Source organism: Enoplosus armatus, chromosome 6, assembly GCF_043641665.1.
Source record: "Enoplosus armatus isolate fEnoArm2 chromosome 6, fEnoArm2.hap1, whole genome shotgun sequence".
In the NCBI taxonomy this organism is placed as follows: Eukaryota; Metazoa; Chordata; class Actinopteri; order Centrarchiformes; family Enoplosidae; genus Enoplosus; species Enoplosus armatus.
In genome coordinates, this window is record NC_092185.1 from 11285710 (window position 1) to 11303172 (window position 17463).

The following is a 17463-nucleotide window of genomic DNA, read 5'->3' on the forward strand; positions in this document are numbered from 1 at the left end:
GTAATTCATTCTGTCTATCTTACGTCACTTGATGCAATGCCTGCTTGTGCTCGGTTGTGTAATTTTCCATTTTCAGGCAGTTTTAGCACAATAGTTCTGAAAATAAGTGAAAAAAGAAGCTAGGCTGATTTTTTTAAATATTCAAAATGTTGATTTTTTATTTTTTGTCATCCCTTGGGTCCTGGTCTTCTGTTTAAGAGAAACTCATCAGTTTTTAGCAATAAGCATGACAAACACTCACACAGACACACAGGAGTTGTGCAATGTAAACAAGCTCTGGACTTGCTAGTAGTAGTAGAAAATGTGGCCATCATGAGTCCAAGGTGAAGTCATTAAATGTCTTGTTTTGTCCAATTAATAGTCCAAATCCCCCCAAAATCCATTTTCTACATTATGAAGACAAGGAAAAGCAGCAAATTCTCACATTTGAGAAGCAAATGTTTGCAAATGTCATGGCAGCTCTAAAACAAGGCAAATTGAAGAATGTGTTAAAATCAGCTTGTTGTGTGTTGTACAGCCAAAAAAAGACTTTTATTACATTTGAAATGACGCATAAGCATTATCTTATTAAACAGGAAGGCGTGTAAGTAAAGTAAGTCTAGCACCTTTCAAAACCTAGCTTCCAAGGCTCTTTACAAAAAGATAAAAACATTACAGGAGACATAGCACAATAAATGCAAAAACAGTTAGAGGCATCACAAATCAAAAATAGGGTACACGACTCAAACATAAAAACACAGTGTGTGTATATTCAAAATATGTGCATGAATAAAGTATATTCCACTTCCAACAGGTAATTTTGCAGAATAAAAATGTATTGGAGCATCTGATCATGACATTTTCACCTGTACATCTGTACATCACCAGTACAGCTCCATCACTAGCGGAGCCAATAGTGTTCAGAGTTATGTTGAACGTCACTGATGATGTTTGTCAGGGTTGCTGTGTGAGCTGACGGGGAGCACGGTGCCCTCATCCAGGAGGCAGAATGTCAGAGTGCAGTTTCACCTCGCTGCTGTAGCACACATGCATTAGTCACCCATTCAGAGTTACTTTACAGTGCGGTTAAAGAGTCAATCCTCAGAAATTTCCATCCAGAACAGATCTTTAATAGCGGGGGTTGTTTGTGGCTAACACGTGTCCTTGGCCCTGCCCCAGGTGTGAGGTTTCTGCTTTCCTTACCAATAGGAACAGAAAAGCTTCAACGTGGGCTTCATGTTTTTTTTTTTTTTTTATCTCTTATTATGCTGCTGCTGCTGCTGCTGCAGTCATACACTTGCATAACGTTGTGAGGCCCACATTAGGACTACAGCTCTTTTGTTTGGATGTCATCCCAACCTTTTTAAAGGGAAAAAAGTACCTGGCATCTCTCCAGTCTTCTGCTGAAGAGCGGTGCTGAGATTCAACAGGGGCCACAGAGAGGAGTTAGCTTCTCCTCCATCACATCCTTTGAAACAGAAAAACCAAGATGGCACTTTAAGTGATGATTGCACCCTATACTTAGCCATAGGACACCAACTGGACCTGCTCCTATGCATGAGCTGAAATGAGGGACTGCACATGTAATGCCTTTCAAATGTCAACAACATACATTTACAGTCAAGCCTGCATAAGAGCATGCACACAGAGATGAAGACATTCAACAATCCTCTACCTTCATGGGAAAATGTTCACCGGTGGAATGGGAATAAGACTGAATTATTGCAACAAAATGGTTCTGATTTGAGTTAGTGGTTTGCGTGAGGTGGGGGATTCTCATGAGAGAGCTGAAGAGCGAGAGAAAAGCCTGGTGGGGTGTGTGTGTGTGTGTGTGGGGGGGGTTAGATAAGGCAAGGGGGAGGACAGGTGTCAGTGTGGCTGCTACAGAAAGTACAAGGAGCATGAAGGACCTGAGGGACCGAGGGTCTGACTTGCTGCTGCTGTGTCCAGAGATCGCCCCGGTGCAACTCTGTGCTTTTTCTGGCATACACGTGACACTCTCTCTCTCTCACTTCCCCTGCCCCCAACTTTCTCTCTCTCTCTCATACACACACACACACATACCTTCCATCACTCTACATACAGAGCACTAATCCTGTTCCTGCCCCCTCACTGCCCTTTCTCACATTTTTACACTCCCTTTCCTAATTCCTTCAGTTATCTTCCAGTCAGTCACCTCAGCCTTTTTGCCAACCCCCCCCCCCCCCCATCTCTTTCTCATGTCATCCCATCTTGCCCACAAGTACACACATGTGCAAACAGCCACATCCTTCCTCCATGTGATCTTCAGCATGATGACTATATCCTAGATGACTATGGCCTCTAAGTGTTTCACATGTGTTTGAAAAATCCAGCATGATTCACAGCCTTTCTTGCAATTGGCATTTTTGGGTACATTATGTACAAGCAAACTTTATAACTTGTGTTGCTAAATAAAGACACCATGACACTGATGAAGAGAATGAATATGACGTTGAGCTACAGTGTGCCACAGGTTTTTTTTTCTTTCTGTCAATACAGTGAGTGCTTCAGGAAGCAGTCACAGTCAAGAAAAAGAAAGGGCGGGATGATTCAGACAGCAATTTCTTCTGATTAGATTACGTTTTCAGGCCTGTGACCCCATATTTATGTCATAATGGTCTTGTGACCTGAGATATTAGGTGTTTTAAGAGACTAAACTTGTCATGAGTCATGCAATAAACCTCAGTGGGATAGGCTATACAAAACATTGATTGCAATGCGAGGAGCTGCCGCACACTGGAGCAGCTCCCTTTAATTTATTGCTGACATTTCATACAACTACAGGTCTTCAGGCAAACACATTAATATTAATTTGAATGTTTCATTGTATTGCAAATTAGGTGTTTTCTCATAATGCCTTCATGGTGTGAGTATACATTAGGGATGTGTCCAAAGTCATTTCTATTCACTAAATGCTGAAGTCCACTTAGTTGTCTGATAGACAGAATTATTAAACCCCATAGACTGGGCTCAGATAATCCTACAGTGCAACGTGTCTGTGTTTTTAAAAATGTTTTTATTTTGCAGTCTGACACACTACATAGTCTTCTACATAGAATTGTCCAGTGAGTGGTAAATAATGGAAGTGTACAGTTTTAGACGCAGCCTAGACCTTTTGACCTCTCACAGCAGGTAAAGGTGTAACTGATATCATTAATGGTGGCGCTGTTCCATTCAACTGTCCCTGTAAGCCATGACAGTGAGCCAGTATATGTACAGCACCAGGACTGAAGTCTGAAATTACACCAAATTTATAATATAGAGCATTATATTTACTGCCCATTATTTTATTCAAGTGTCCAAAATCCAAATTTGTGCTATACTTTATTATATAGTGCCCTCAAAAATGACCACAATGGAACAAACGAAGTAGTGTCCATGGCATGTATCAATCATTATACAATGAGCTACTGTCTGTTATACTGTATGTGGAGTAGTGAATGAGGGAGTGATTTTAGACACAGCTCAGGACCCTGGATTTTTCACAGAAGACATTTTGACAGTATGAAAAGCACAGGTGTAATGTATTAGTGTCTTGTATTGTTCATGCTGCCTCACTTTCACACTGTCACGACTTATTGGGACACACTAGGACGGAGCGATCGTTAATATTAAAGTAACACCGTGATTTTCCTAATGTGACATTTCCTGCTACAGCATAATAACAGGCTCCATTAAGTGTCATAGTAAGCCATGACAGCATGCACAACAAAAGGACCCTGGAACAGCCACACCTTAATGGAATGCAGCCGTGATTCATTGTATTAATTATTATCTGTGCGTTTCCTGTCATGAGATGTCAAAGTGTCTGCTGTGCTCTTTAACTTTATTACCAGTGAGAGTGTTTGTCATCATGGCAAAATGTGGTCCTGGAGACGCCTACTGTGGCGGGAACTACCACAGAAGTACTTTGAGTACTTTGCCAGGTGTTTATATGTCTGTGGACAGATGTTGTCAACGCGATAGCATCACAACTCATGTAATAATGTAGTAATGACTACTACAGTACTCATGGGTCAGAACATCAACATATTGGCGGGCGTCGCGGCTGGTGTGATCTCATTGTAAGATGGTCTCTGTTTTTTTTTCGATTTTCAATCGTGTGGAGGGAGATCCAAACTAATTACACCAAATTCAATCTTCTGATTCATTTCTAAAATAAGAACATCAAAACATCAGTCTCCCATGACTCCATCTGCACATCAAATGGAAGCATGGAATGATGAATGGATGGAACAACTAAATAGTCTTTACTTAATCATGGGGCTCACCATAATCCTGTCACACTGGTTTTAATTATAATGTAAATATTTGAGCAGATGTTAGATATTACATTCAATAACACACCTGCCTACACCAGTCACATGCTAACAGGACACTTACTGTAGTTATAAAGAAGATAAAGGAAGGTACTAAAACAAAAGAAACATAAATAATATTTGAGATAAATGGAAACCAAGAGGGTGCTAATGCTTATTTCAGAGATCAAATTATTTTGTTGGTGTTTTGCGCCTTATTACATTGGCCATTGTGAACTGAAAAATAATTTGCCAACTCAAACAACACAAGTTGTGGTGTATTTGTGTTTGGGTGTGCCCTCCTTGTTCCAATGTTGACTGGCTTACAACCCATTTATTTTAGCCTACATGTTCCCATGTGCATTAAAGGCAGGACCAAAGAGAGAAACATCTCTCTGTCATCTCTGATGAGTAATCTTAATCTTATACATAACAGATTAAACAGAATATGTACACACAGTAAATATTGTACAGGAGACCACTTAAGACAAACATGTAAGATTTGACTAAATCAAAAACAAATCACTGAAACAACACCTTACAGAATATTTTGAAGCTAGGCTTTTAGTTAGATAAAGGTGGTGACTTCACCATAAGGTCTGGCCTGGTTATAATGTCAAAGTGTTATCAAGCTGTAAAGGCTGGTGATTTTCCCCTGTAGTAGCCAAAAATGTTCTCCCAGTTCTCCTCTGTGGACACTGGCCTGGTCTGTGAACTGGGTGTGGAAAGTGTGGAAAATTCCAGGTTTTCTGGAGAGGAGCAGTTGTGTGTGTTTACTCCTCCATCTCTCCAGAGACATTAACTAGGTCAAGCGCAAATGAATCTGCCAACAGCCTAAAGAGTAGTGGTGACAGCGGGGGTGGAGGAGGGGGGTTCTGTGGACTTTGACAAATCTCATAGTCAGGATGAAACTCTGTTACCTAATTTTAGCTCAAACCTCCCCCATGGCCCATTAACTTTCCAAGGAGGTCTGAATTCACGCAGCACTGGTTGGAGCTCAGCTCAGCGGGATCCTGGTTAAACAGTTTAATGGTCACACAGCTAATTATGTATAACCACAAACTAAGTGAGTCAAGGACACTCAACATTACAACCATTTATTCAGCACTAAATCTTCCTTTGCTGTATGCCCCAGGACTTTTGAATGACATGTTTTCTGTTCCCATAAAGCACTACATTTTTCTTGTATGTGATTTGTACATGTGAATCTACTTCTTCTGGTGATTTCATACTGTTGGCTGGAGTACACCCCGAGTTAAGCCCATCCTCTCCGTGGTATTTTCATTTCGTCAATAAAACGTGACCATGTAGTGAGACTGTGGGTTAGGGTTTTTTTTCCAGATACAGCTTCTCGACTTCTTCTGAGATAAATATCTGGGTCTGCAATCGTGATTGTATTTCCCCTTTGTAAATAGCAAGACCATGAAATAGCCATATATATATATTAATACAATACAGGAAGCAAAGCAGCAACAACAGCATGACGCATATTTAAATAATGTTCAAAAATATTAGGAGCAGGCAGAGGAAACCATATAATCATGTAAGGAGGGTATATGATGTAATGGAAACTAACATTAAGATTTTACGTAATGGGACGTACCAAAAGGTTGTGAACGAAGGGGAAATAGCCACAAAACATAGATCAGCACATTGAGTGTGACAACTGATCCTTAGGAAAACAGGTTTCGGCCAAATGTTTTAGGCTAATTTATGGTCTGCTTTTCCATGAGGTCAGTAGGTTCAGGGTGTCACAGATGGCTGAGCCGAGGAGCCGAGGAGCTGGTATTTCTTAGCAAAGAGAAACAGAGAGCGGGGGATGAGCTTTCAGTAGGTCAATGGGTTTCTGTACATTTGTGTGTGAACGTGCAAGTAAATGAATGTGTGGAGCCACGTGCGTTAGTGTGTTTGGTATTTGTGTCCCAAATGTTTTTAAGAGCAACCAATTACTGGATTAGTGTGTATTTCTGAATGGAAATCTGGATTCAAAAAACCCCCCTGTTTCCACTTAACAAAGACTAATAACTGAACCTGAAATGGCGTAATCTCATTTTAAAGGCACCTCATTTGCACATTTATGTCAAAATGGAGGTTTACAACCAATTTAGGAGCAAAGAGCTTCAACGCCTCAAAGGGGAATGCAGGAAAATGTAACAACTCCTCGCTTGCACCTGATACGGAAACACTTGAAGTAATGTGACTGTGCACTTGCTGGTGCTTAACTCACAGTGACCTCTCATTGTCCTTGGCCTCGGTGGAGCTTTTCTTTTCTTCTCTTATGAAAACAGGAGCTCTGACTGACACTTCCTCCTTCTGCTGTGACTTATCTCACACTATATACACATACTTGTAAAGGTTCAGGAAATTTGAAATCACTGACGCATTCGCTGATTCAATGTCTATCGTTGTTTGTCAGTTTCAATTTACGACTCACTTAAGAGTAAATTCATGTAACGTGATTAGAGATTATGAGATGAGTGAATTGAAATCGAGAGATTGATGATTGATAGGTCGATGCCACTCTCATGTCTGCACAGTAAATATGTATAGCTTGGCTTAGCTTAGCATAAAGACTGGAAACGGGTGGAAACAGCTAGCCTGGCTCAGTCCGGCAGGTAACAACACCTGCCCTGAAGCTATGTGTCAGCCTATTTCTTGACCTGGAGCAGTTGCCAGGCAACTAGCGGCAACTCAAGGGAGTTCATGCTCCCACCCAAGTAATGCAACACAAAAACCGTCCATAAAACGACAAATTGTTATTTTTACACTTCAGTTTTTGTATGGATTGAACAACAAACAAGACATAACGTGCTAATTAGTCAGCTTTAGAGCTGCTGGTGGGCAGCTTTTGCTACTGTTGGACAGAACGAGGCAGAGGAAACAGACAGAGCCCCTGTTTCCAGTATTTGGGCTAATCTAAGCTAACCGGCTGCAGCTTTATATTTAACAGACAGATATCAAAGTGGTATCAACTACCTCTTTAAGATTATGAGAAGATCTTATCATCTGCTAAAATCATCATATTGAATTTTAGTGACAAACAGCTTATTAGCAGGTATATATTGTATTTAAGTTGCTGAAAATCTCCAGAGAGATTTCCTCTTATGTGGATGAAGTTGGAGAGTTGAGACTTGTGTCTGAATGTGTCTGAATCTCAGGTCAGTTTCTGATCATAAATGAAAACAATGACGATTAGTATGCAAAAAACTGTGTATCAGGACTTCATTCTCAGGAATAATGGCAAAATGTCAAAAGTAATCTAAGAAATAATTCATCTCATCTCATTAGTGAAAGAGTAAGTAAACAGTGGCATGCCATTGATTAATCTGTGGATTCAATTTATAAGCACCTGTCAGCACGACTAGACATTTGTTTATTGAACTTTGTGATCATGAAGTGAGTAATACTATGCTAGAAAGAACTCTTAAACTCACAAATGTCTGTTCAATTTCAGTCAACCCACAAGGAAAGTTCAAGTGCCTTAAATGTTGCCAGTTTTTTAAGCATGTGACTTTTTTTCCATTGTGTCATCGGTGAACAATCGTTGAAATACAATAGGGTGCTGCAGAATTTGGGGCAAAAGCAAGTCCCTATACGTTCCATTGAGCTTCTGCAGGAAGATATTGACAAGAAAGACCTCCTGGCTATTCTTACTGCACCTGACCTGACCTTTGGTATCGCCTTTTGAGTAGATTGTAACAAGACACGAGAAATGTGAGGTCTGCCCTGACCTGTCAGAGAATTCATTTTCTAAAACATTCACGAAGAGCCAGCTAAAATGTCACAGCTGAGTGATATATCATCCCGGAAATCATGTGAATGAGGTCAGAGGTCCCTGGGTTCACTATGAGATACGTCAGGTCACTCTGTTGTTCAGTGACAGTGAGCAGCAGTGGAAAGTAACTAGGAACACTCACTCAAGTACTGCGCTTCAGTACAGTACTTGAGGTGTTTGCTGCTTTTTACTTCTACTCCACTACATTTCTGAGGGAACATTTTTTTCTCCACTACATTAGCCTGACAGCTGTAGTTGCCATGAAAGGGGCCATTTGGCATAATAAAGTACATTTTGCTGATAATACTAAATAAGATTTTGAAAGCAGACGACTATAACGATGATAACTGTCTGGTGACATGATCTGGCTGAGGGATAAACCAAAGCTTTACCTTTAAGGTTTAGAGCTCTAGACATAAAACATGGAGGTAATTGACCTTTGCCACTAAACAGTGAGCACATGTTCAACCCTGACCGCTAATAGAACATATTAGAGACATGGAGCTTAAAAACATCAGCCTGATGCTGCTGCGTTAACCAAGGTTAGAAACCCATTACTGCTCTCCGCATTTCTAATTCTTTCCCTCCATGTTCTCCCTGCAATTTGAGTGCTGACAACAAGAGTGAACGCATGATGAACTCAAGCTGAAAGCTTGTCATTGTAAGTAGCGCGCTCATGTGCCCATGCTGTGACTCACAAGCGTGCTTCATTCAGCCTCCCACTCCCTGTTTGCACATGTCATCTGCTGCTCTGTCCTCCATCCATGCTAACGTCAGAGGAGGCTGACTGTCCTCCTACATCCCCTGTAGAGTGCGACCAGTTGGATAGGCAGCCCGGTCTAAGTATGCAGCCTCTCTGTAGAGGCTGTGATCGACAGCCGACTCAAAGGGCCCTCATACTGCCTGTCTAATTACCAGGCCACATGGGGGACAAGCAAACAGCACACGGTGAGCGATATCAGCTCAGTGTGCTCCTTCACAACTCTGCACTGCGTTTGATTCTCTCCTTGCCTGAAGCCCAGCCAAGGAGCATCATCAGTGTCTTCACTGTCTTCCCCTTTAGTGCTCCAGTTACTCCCTCACATGCGCTCTGGCCGGAGCTCGGCAGCCTTTGTGGATGCTCTGACAGACGGAAACAGAAATAGCTCCACAAATAGACCCGTCCTCTGGCTCACAGGGGAGCAGTAGCCCCACTTCTGTGTGCTCTTCCCTCCTATTTCGTGTGTGCCTCGGGCCAAAACAAGTTAGCTAAGAACCACAGGGAAATCAAATTTGGAATTATTAGATCGTACTGAAAGTATCGAGGGAGAAAGAGAAATGTGTGCATAAATACATATTGTTATGAAAATAGGTTGGTTTCTGGACCTTTCTGCTGCCTGTCAATAACACAATCTGGAACTGATGAATTTCAAATGACAAAATAACAGCAAACGTGGGCGGCTGTATTGACCTCACATCACATTTTGAAACAAATTTCCAATAACCTGTAGGTCTGTTTTGATCTGCAGCTTAATAAAGTGAGAGACAGACGAGTTCTGAATATAGACAATGAGAAAATGAAAGCAGCCATTTATCTCTGGATGCCATTAGCGTGGCGATTAGATTACTTGAGACCTCCTTTTTTAGTCAGACATGTTACATGATGCTTTATGGGTGACAGGAAGGAAGCAGCACTAAAGGAATACGTGTAAACTGAGTCTGCACAATGCCAGCGTAATGTGGAAGAAAAACTAAATCTGCACAGAATTTCAATATAGCATCTCCGTTTCACTCTTTCAAGAGCAAATATAACTTTAGGACAGAGTGTACATTCAGTAAAGCTCACAATCTCGATGCAGTTTCCCAGCATGTGAAAGTGGGAGGCGAGAGACTGTCAACGACTGAGTCAAACCTCCGTCTGTGATGCGGCTCCTGTGCCATTTTTTTTTTTTTGGTTTTTGGCTGTCATGTTATGACAGACAAACACATTGTCTCTTCCCTGGACTCCATGTGTCCTTGGGCCGGCCTTCCGCTTTCCCCTGCAAATGATGCTGCTCTGCATCATCCCTTTTCCCTCTTCATCTCCTTCTCTGCTGTGTGACCCTTCTCATGTCAACACCTTGCACAATATCAATATGTGTGCAAAGAAGAAGACAAATCTTAGGTTTAAGTAATGAAACCAGCACTGGCGGGCTTGAATGTGCAGTATTGCCATAAAAAAAGCAATTTTAAACTCAATTTGTGAAGTCGAAGTACGTCTGAATTTTAAAATATACATTTAATCCTGTGTGCATCCTGGATTTGAATCATCGTACCTAGGATTATATATGACTACACATAGCTACGAAAGACTACAGCTCTCTCAATTATTCACAACTGTGGCCTCAGCTACAAGGCAGACTCCAGAGAGCCACCTAAGGACCGAGTCCTCAGGCAAGGAGCCTTTGAGTTACTCCGGCAGGAAATATGGAGAATAAAGTATTCTAGGACCGGGAGGGGCTTCAAAGCTCTGCTACACTATCAAAATGGTCTCCCCACGTGCAGACTGGGCCCCGAGGACAGACTCACACCTACCAGAGCAGCTGCAAAATAGCACATAGAAGCATTGCAGTACACATATGCAACAAACACAGCACCAAAAACGTCATTTAAAATGAGACAATATTCGTCATCAAACTGTTCTGAACAGACGACTCAGGTTCAGAGACGTTTCCATTCGTCACTTCATGCGTCTCATATCCAGATAAGATTCACCTACATTCCATGTTCATGTGGGCACATCCAAACATCTTCCTTTGGCAGATAGAAAGCTGCACCTACTCTGTGATATTCTGTAGAAATTACTTTTTTTAAATATTGGAGCTGATTGGAGAAATAGGAGCGGCGGAGGAAGTATTTGAACCTTTTACTTAAATAAAAGTAGCAATCACACAATGTAAAAATACTTCCAATACAAGTCCTGCTCTCAAAATCTTACTTAAGTGAAAGTGTGAAAGTACAGTATTATCAGCAACATGTACTTTAAGTATCAAAAGTAAAAGTACTCATTAAGTAGGGAGTGTTATTTTATTATGTATCATATCATTTGATTATCACGGTTGCATTGATGTCCGAGCTACATTTTAATATCTCAACTGGTGGAGGTGAATCTGATTTTAACTACTTTATATATTCTATATCTGTAACAATTCAGCATACTTAATCAAATCTTTATCTGCAATGTAACTACAGTTATCGCATAAATGTCATGGAGTACAAAATGTCCCTCTGAAATGTAGTGAAGTAAAAGTACACTATATTGCCAAAAGTATTGGCTCACCTGCCTTGACTCGCATATGAACTTAAGTGACATCCCATTCTTAATCCGTAGGGTTTAATATGACGTCGGTCCACCCTTTGCAGCTATAACAGCTTCAACTCTTCTGGGAAGGCTTTCCACAAGGTTTAGGAGTGTGTTTATGGGAATTTTTGACCATTCTTCCAGAAGCACATTTGTGAGGTCACACACTGATGTTGGACGAGAAGGCCTGGCTCTCAGTCTCCGCTCTAATTCATCCCAAAGGTGTTCTATCGGGTTGAGGTCAGGACTCTGTGCAGGCCAGTCAAGTTCATCCACACCAAACTCTCTCATCCATGTCTTTGTGGACCTTGCTTTGTGCACTGGTGCACAGTCATGTTGGAACAGGAAGGGACCATCCCCAAACTGTTCCCACAAAGTTGGGAGCATGGAATTGTCCAAAATCTCTTGGTATGCTGAAGCATTCAGAGTTCCTTTCACTGGAACTAAGGGGCCAAGCCCAGCTCCTGAAAAACAACCCCACACCATAATCCCCCCTCCACCAAACTTTACACTTGGCACAATGCAGTCAGACAAGTACCGTTCTCCTGGCAACCGCCAAACCCAGACTCCTCCATCAGATCGCCAGATGGTGAAACACGATTCGTCACTCCAGAGAACGCGTCTCCACTGCTCTAGAGTCCAGGGGTGGCGTGCTTTACACCACTGCATCCGACGCTTTGCATTGCACTTGGTGATGTATGGCTTGGATGCAGCTGCTCGGCCATGGAAACCCATTCCATGAAGCTCTCTACACACTGTTCTTGAGCTAATCTGAAGGCCACATGAAGTTTGGAGGTCTGTAGCGATTGACTCTGCAGAAAGTTGGCGACCTCTGCGCACTATGCGCCTCAGCATCTGCTGACCCCGCTCTGTCATTTTACGTGGCCTACCACTTCGTGGCTGAGTTGCTGTCGTTCCCAATCGCTTCCACCTTGTTATAATACCACTGACAGTTGACTGTGGAATATTTAGGAGCGAGGAAATTTCACGACTGGACTTGTTGCACAGGTGGCATCCTATCACAGTACCACGCTGGAATTCACTGAGCTCCTGAGAGCGACCCATTCTTTCACAAATGTTTGTAGAAACAGTCTGCATGCCTTGGTGCATGATTTTATACACCTGTGGCCATGGAAGTGATTGGAACACCTGATTTCAATTATTTGGATGGGTGAGTGAATACTTTTGGCAATATAGTGTATAAGGTAAAATCAAAATACTCAAATACAGCATAAATTACTCTAAATTGTATTTGTTTACTTGAGTAAATGTACTTAATTAAATTGCATCACTGAGAAATGTGAACATAGTGGTGCAGAAGAGACATAGAATAACCTATTAACAATATACAATTGTATTTGCATTTACACTTGAGAGAGACTTTGCTGGACGTATTCAAACGTGCCCATTGTTCACATGAATGTTTACATGTGATAATAGAGGTAGGAACTGTAGAGTATACAACCTATTTACGCCCCGTCTCATACAAAAGAAGATAACACTTCCACAGTCTAGACTGCATTACTCATCCCCGGAGAAGAGTTTAGAGTTTTAGGTTACAGCCTATAACCCAGATTCTTACTTAAATTCTTACATAAAGCTTTGGGTTGTAAAAAGTAGCACAGTTACTGATTAGTTATTGAAGCCAAACGACTCTGCATCTGATATGACACCGAGGCTCAGATGTCCTCAGTAGTGAAAGAGATGGAGATCAACCTAGCCCCTCCCTGAGTTTGGCCCTGGACGTGCACTCGGTCACGGATGCACAAAACCCAAAAAAACTCAAACCCTCCCTCTTTTCCTTATCCTTCCTCCCTTCTGCTGAAGCCTATACACCCCCTCCTTCCCTCTATGGGTGAGTAATCAGTGGGTGGATACTGGAAATGCCTCCCATGGCTGACCTTATAAGGCTGTCAGGAAACTGCTGATTTCAGGTTGCAGGACTCAGATGGCTACCCCTTCCCTTTTACCTCCATTGCTTCAGTCCCCCTCCCTCTATTACCACCAGCATCCTGTCTTTATCAGCTCATATTTCACACAGGGAAAAGGCCACGCTAAGGCCTTCTCCCAGCACGAATCCTTAAGATAACACGCTGGATTCTTTGCCTACTGTCATCCTGAGCGCATCTACTGTATGGTTTATACATGCTCTGCTAATGGTAGGATGCAGACCATATGTTGTACTTTTGTGTGTATAGCATGTATATATTTGACTGTTTGTTATTGTGATTAATGAAGACCAATCACAATAACATGAACTCATTCCATTAGATGATACATTCACAGGTTTTCATTCGAGCCAAATAAAATGTTGTTTACTATCATTTAAAATTGTGCTATGTAAGATGATATATGTATACAAAAACCTCACTCGAGTAAAGCTACTCAATGACCTTAAAAACAGGCTTCAGGACAATTGTTTAACTTTCTATTTTAAGGCTTTCTATTTTCAAAAACCCTGATAAAGTTGAGTACACGTTCTATTAGCTTTGTTTCTCTTGACTACATCCACTACAAAGGCAGTGGGAGGTGCAAAATGTGAATAAAACCTGATAGACAGCATGGTTTATGCATGGTTTGCAGGAGGACATGCAAAAGGCATGTCAGGCTGCACTGGGAATTTCCTGTTTTTAAAATCAGATTATAGTGTTTGAAGATTGTAACAATTGACTCACTGGACAGCGATCAAACCCACTGAGAGGCTGTGGCACAATGTTTGTCAAAGTTAAAGGTATTGGTTATTGTGGTCCAATGCCGCTTTCTAAATTATGGGAAACTACTGCATATGTGGAAAAAGTTGTGTAAAGCCTTCTGTGGCTCCAGAGACTACAAGTTCGAAAATGACACCCGAATCTCCGAAAGAGCTGTTGGCGGTTGAGCTGCCTTGTGGGTAATGTAGGTGCTGGGTTTGGACAAGGCAGAAGAATGTGTGGAATTAAAAAGACAATATCTCTTGTTCTGCTGCATCAATTTTGAGCTCCCCCTTTTTTGAGTGCAATGCTAAATTGATGGAGTGCTCTTATAAGGTCTAGGTAGAAACAACGATCCTCTAATGAGACACAGTTGTTGTGAAGCTGTTGAAAACCACAGTCATTGTACAGGATAATTTCCACCAGTTTAGATTTCCATTCTGGTCTGAACGATGGCTTTTAGAAGTCATTCTGGTGAAAGATGAGGAACTCAAATAAACAGTATCATTGGGTGGCAAAGGAGTTAAGAGCTCAGACTTTCTAAATGGCTTCAGAGAAATACAACAAAGTCCTTTTACTGTTAATATGCTACTGTCATCTTCCAGGAACCTGGTTTAGCATAATAGATTTTAAAAGACAAATTATACTAACAAATTAATTATTAAAATATAGACTTCTTTTGTTTTTTGTGATTCACATTAAAATGTAATAAGTATTTATACTTCCAAACTAAATGCAAAAAAATGCCACGCCATTAACATCAGAGTCTCTCGTCTCTCCACATGATGCTACATGTCAGGAGCAGAGCTAATTAAAATGATTGGAGTTAGCTGTTTCCACTCAGCTGAAAATATTTTAATGAAATTTGTTATTCTAATGGAGCAAGAGTAAAAAAATTAATCAATCCCTTGGAATTAGCCTTTTATACAATTTTCTGTCAGGAGAACAGAATTGAGTCCCTTCTCTGTTCTTGAAGGTAGAATCTGAAGCTTAGCCTTGATTTCGTTATGAGATTTCTCCCCTGAAGTCCAGTGATGATAAATAACTAAGTACATTTACTGTAAGTACTGTATGTTTCAGGTACTTGAGGTACTCTACTCTACTTCACTACTTTTCACCTACAAACACTGTTCTTTTTCTTCACTATATTTATTTGACGGCTATAGTTGCTTTGCAAATTAAGATTTTACAAACAAAACATACAAGAGTTCAAATTAGCTCCACCTCAACCAGCTGTAATATCAAAATGCTATATGTATGTATGTACATGAATGCATCAGTAATAATAACCTAATAACATATATGGAATATTGCATTGGCCAAGTCCATTCTGAGTACTTTTACTTTTGATACTTGATACTAAGTACATTCCACTGATAAGCCTCTTCCAAGGACGTGAACCTGCTGGGTGGGTTATTTGGCTGAAGTATTATAAAGCATAACAGCAAACAGGTGGATGCAAAATCTAAACAATTTCATGTTCTCAATTCTCAGTGGTAGAGTTACGTAATACAAACTGAAAAGGATAAAACTGGAATAGTGACATCTGACAGAGTTTCAGCTGAAACACTCCTCAGGTAATTCAAACAAGTATGCCGTTTTCTTTTTCTAACATGTCTCCTGAAGCAGGTCACAAAGATAAAAAGTTTTATCTTGACTGATGGTGAACCAGAAATCTGTTGGCACAATATTCCACTTAAGCACTTTTAGACATGAACCGTCTAGCAGACTGTACTCATAAAGGAGGGATGTAATTGCGAAGTGTGGTCTGTTTGAAGACAGCCCCAACCCCCCTAACGCGGGCTGGTGCGCCTCTTAAACAAGTTTGAGCCCCTTCACAGTGCAATGTGGAGACAGACGCATGTGGGTGTTCACATTTGATCTTGGCTCATTTTTATTGCACCAGCTTTCTCATGAACTGTCCTTTGTACAGCCGCATAAAGCCAAGCATGGCTGAGGATCCGTAAAATATAACGGACTAACATTTGCATTTAATGAAACGTTTAGACTGAAGCTGAGCTGACCTGACTGAATAGCTTGCACAGCAAAAGGCAGTGCTTTTAAGGACACACATCTGGGTAACAGGTCTTTCAAGATTGTCTTTTTTTGAAATCATACAACCATAAAATGAAAAAGAACCTGCCCCTGGTAGAAACAAGCAGAGGACTGAGGCTTTGATGCAGTCGTGTTGTTACATGTCTAGAGCTGAGTCCTGCTATTGTGTTGCAGTGCTGCAGGCAGCCGGATGTGCCTCTGGAGTCTCCCCACCTGGAACTCATAACTCTTACTGGTCTATCCGGCCAAGCACTTAGCTATTAAGGAATATTTCTTTATAGTAAATAATATAGCATTTGTTGTTTGGCCTCTAGACAGTGAGCCTCTGTCTCTCTGTGCAATAGCAGAGTCATATTTATCAAGTTGGTTTGGGGCTGTCTTTGTTGGAAAAAAACACATCACTGTATATTAAAGCAGTACATGCTACACTATCCTGGCCCACCCTCGGGGGCTTTCTTTTGTCACCACTATGTGTTGCATTGTGGTTTTCAGTAAGCCTGGTACATATAGTATTATAGGGATACCACGTGTCTACAGAGCTATCATGAGGAGAAAATTGCATAAATATTGTGATTCTAACTAATTTAAATGTGTTCTGACTCTTATTAACCCAATATGCAATTTTGGTTTCACTGGAAAGATACAATTGCTCTCATGACTTAAAAGCCAAATGGAATTTTTGAAATTGATCCTGGAGCCCAAACCACTCGAACCACATTTCTCAGATCAGTCTGTTTCATGTAACCAAACACGCAACCTGTTCTGGGGGTTGGGAGGGTCAAATACAAAATTCTGTTCTTTTTTGCTTCATTACATATCATAAGCCCGATCAACTAGCAATGGCACACACCCAGATATACTGTATTGTTTTGTTACTGAGAGCAATTTAGTATTGATGACAACATTTTGCATGATGATGCTGAGAGAAAGAACCTATTCTTAAAAATGCACTTTACAATCACCAGTGCTACAATTTTGCAATAATGGATCAAAACACACCTGTGCCTCAGTAGTGTTTCTATATAGAATCATGTTCAGATATATAAGTTTGCTTTTAAATTACGGCTCCAAATAAGCATTTTTCAAATTTTTAAGCTGCCACTAATCTTATTTCATCATTATAAAGATTCAGATTCACATTTGGAAAAACTTCACAAAGCAATGGAAAATTGTCTTTGACACATTTGATAAACAGGTTTTAAAAAAACACATAGACAAAAAACTCTCTCACAAACACACACGCACACACAAAGTAAAAAAACAGTCAGTATAAAAAAAAAATCAGTCTTGTGGAAAAAGAATGTGAAAATTCATCCAGTATACGGA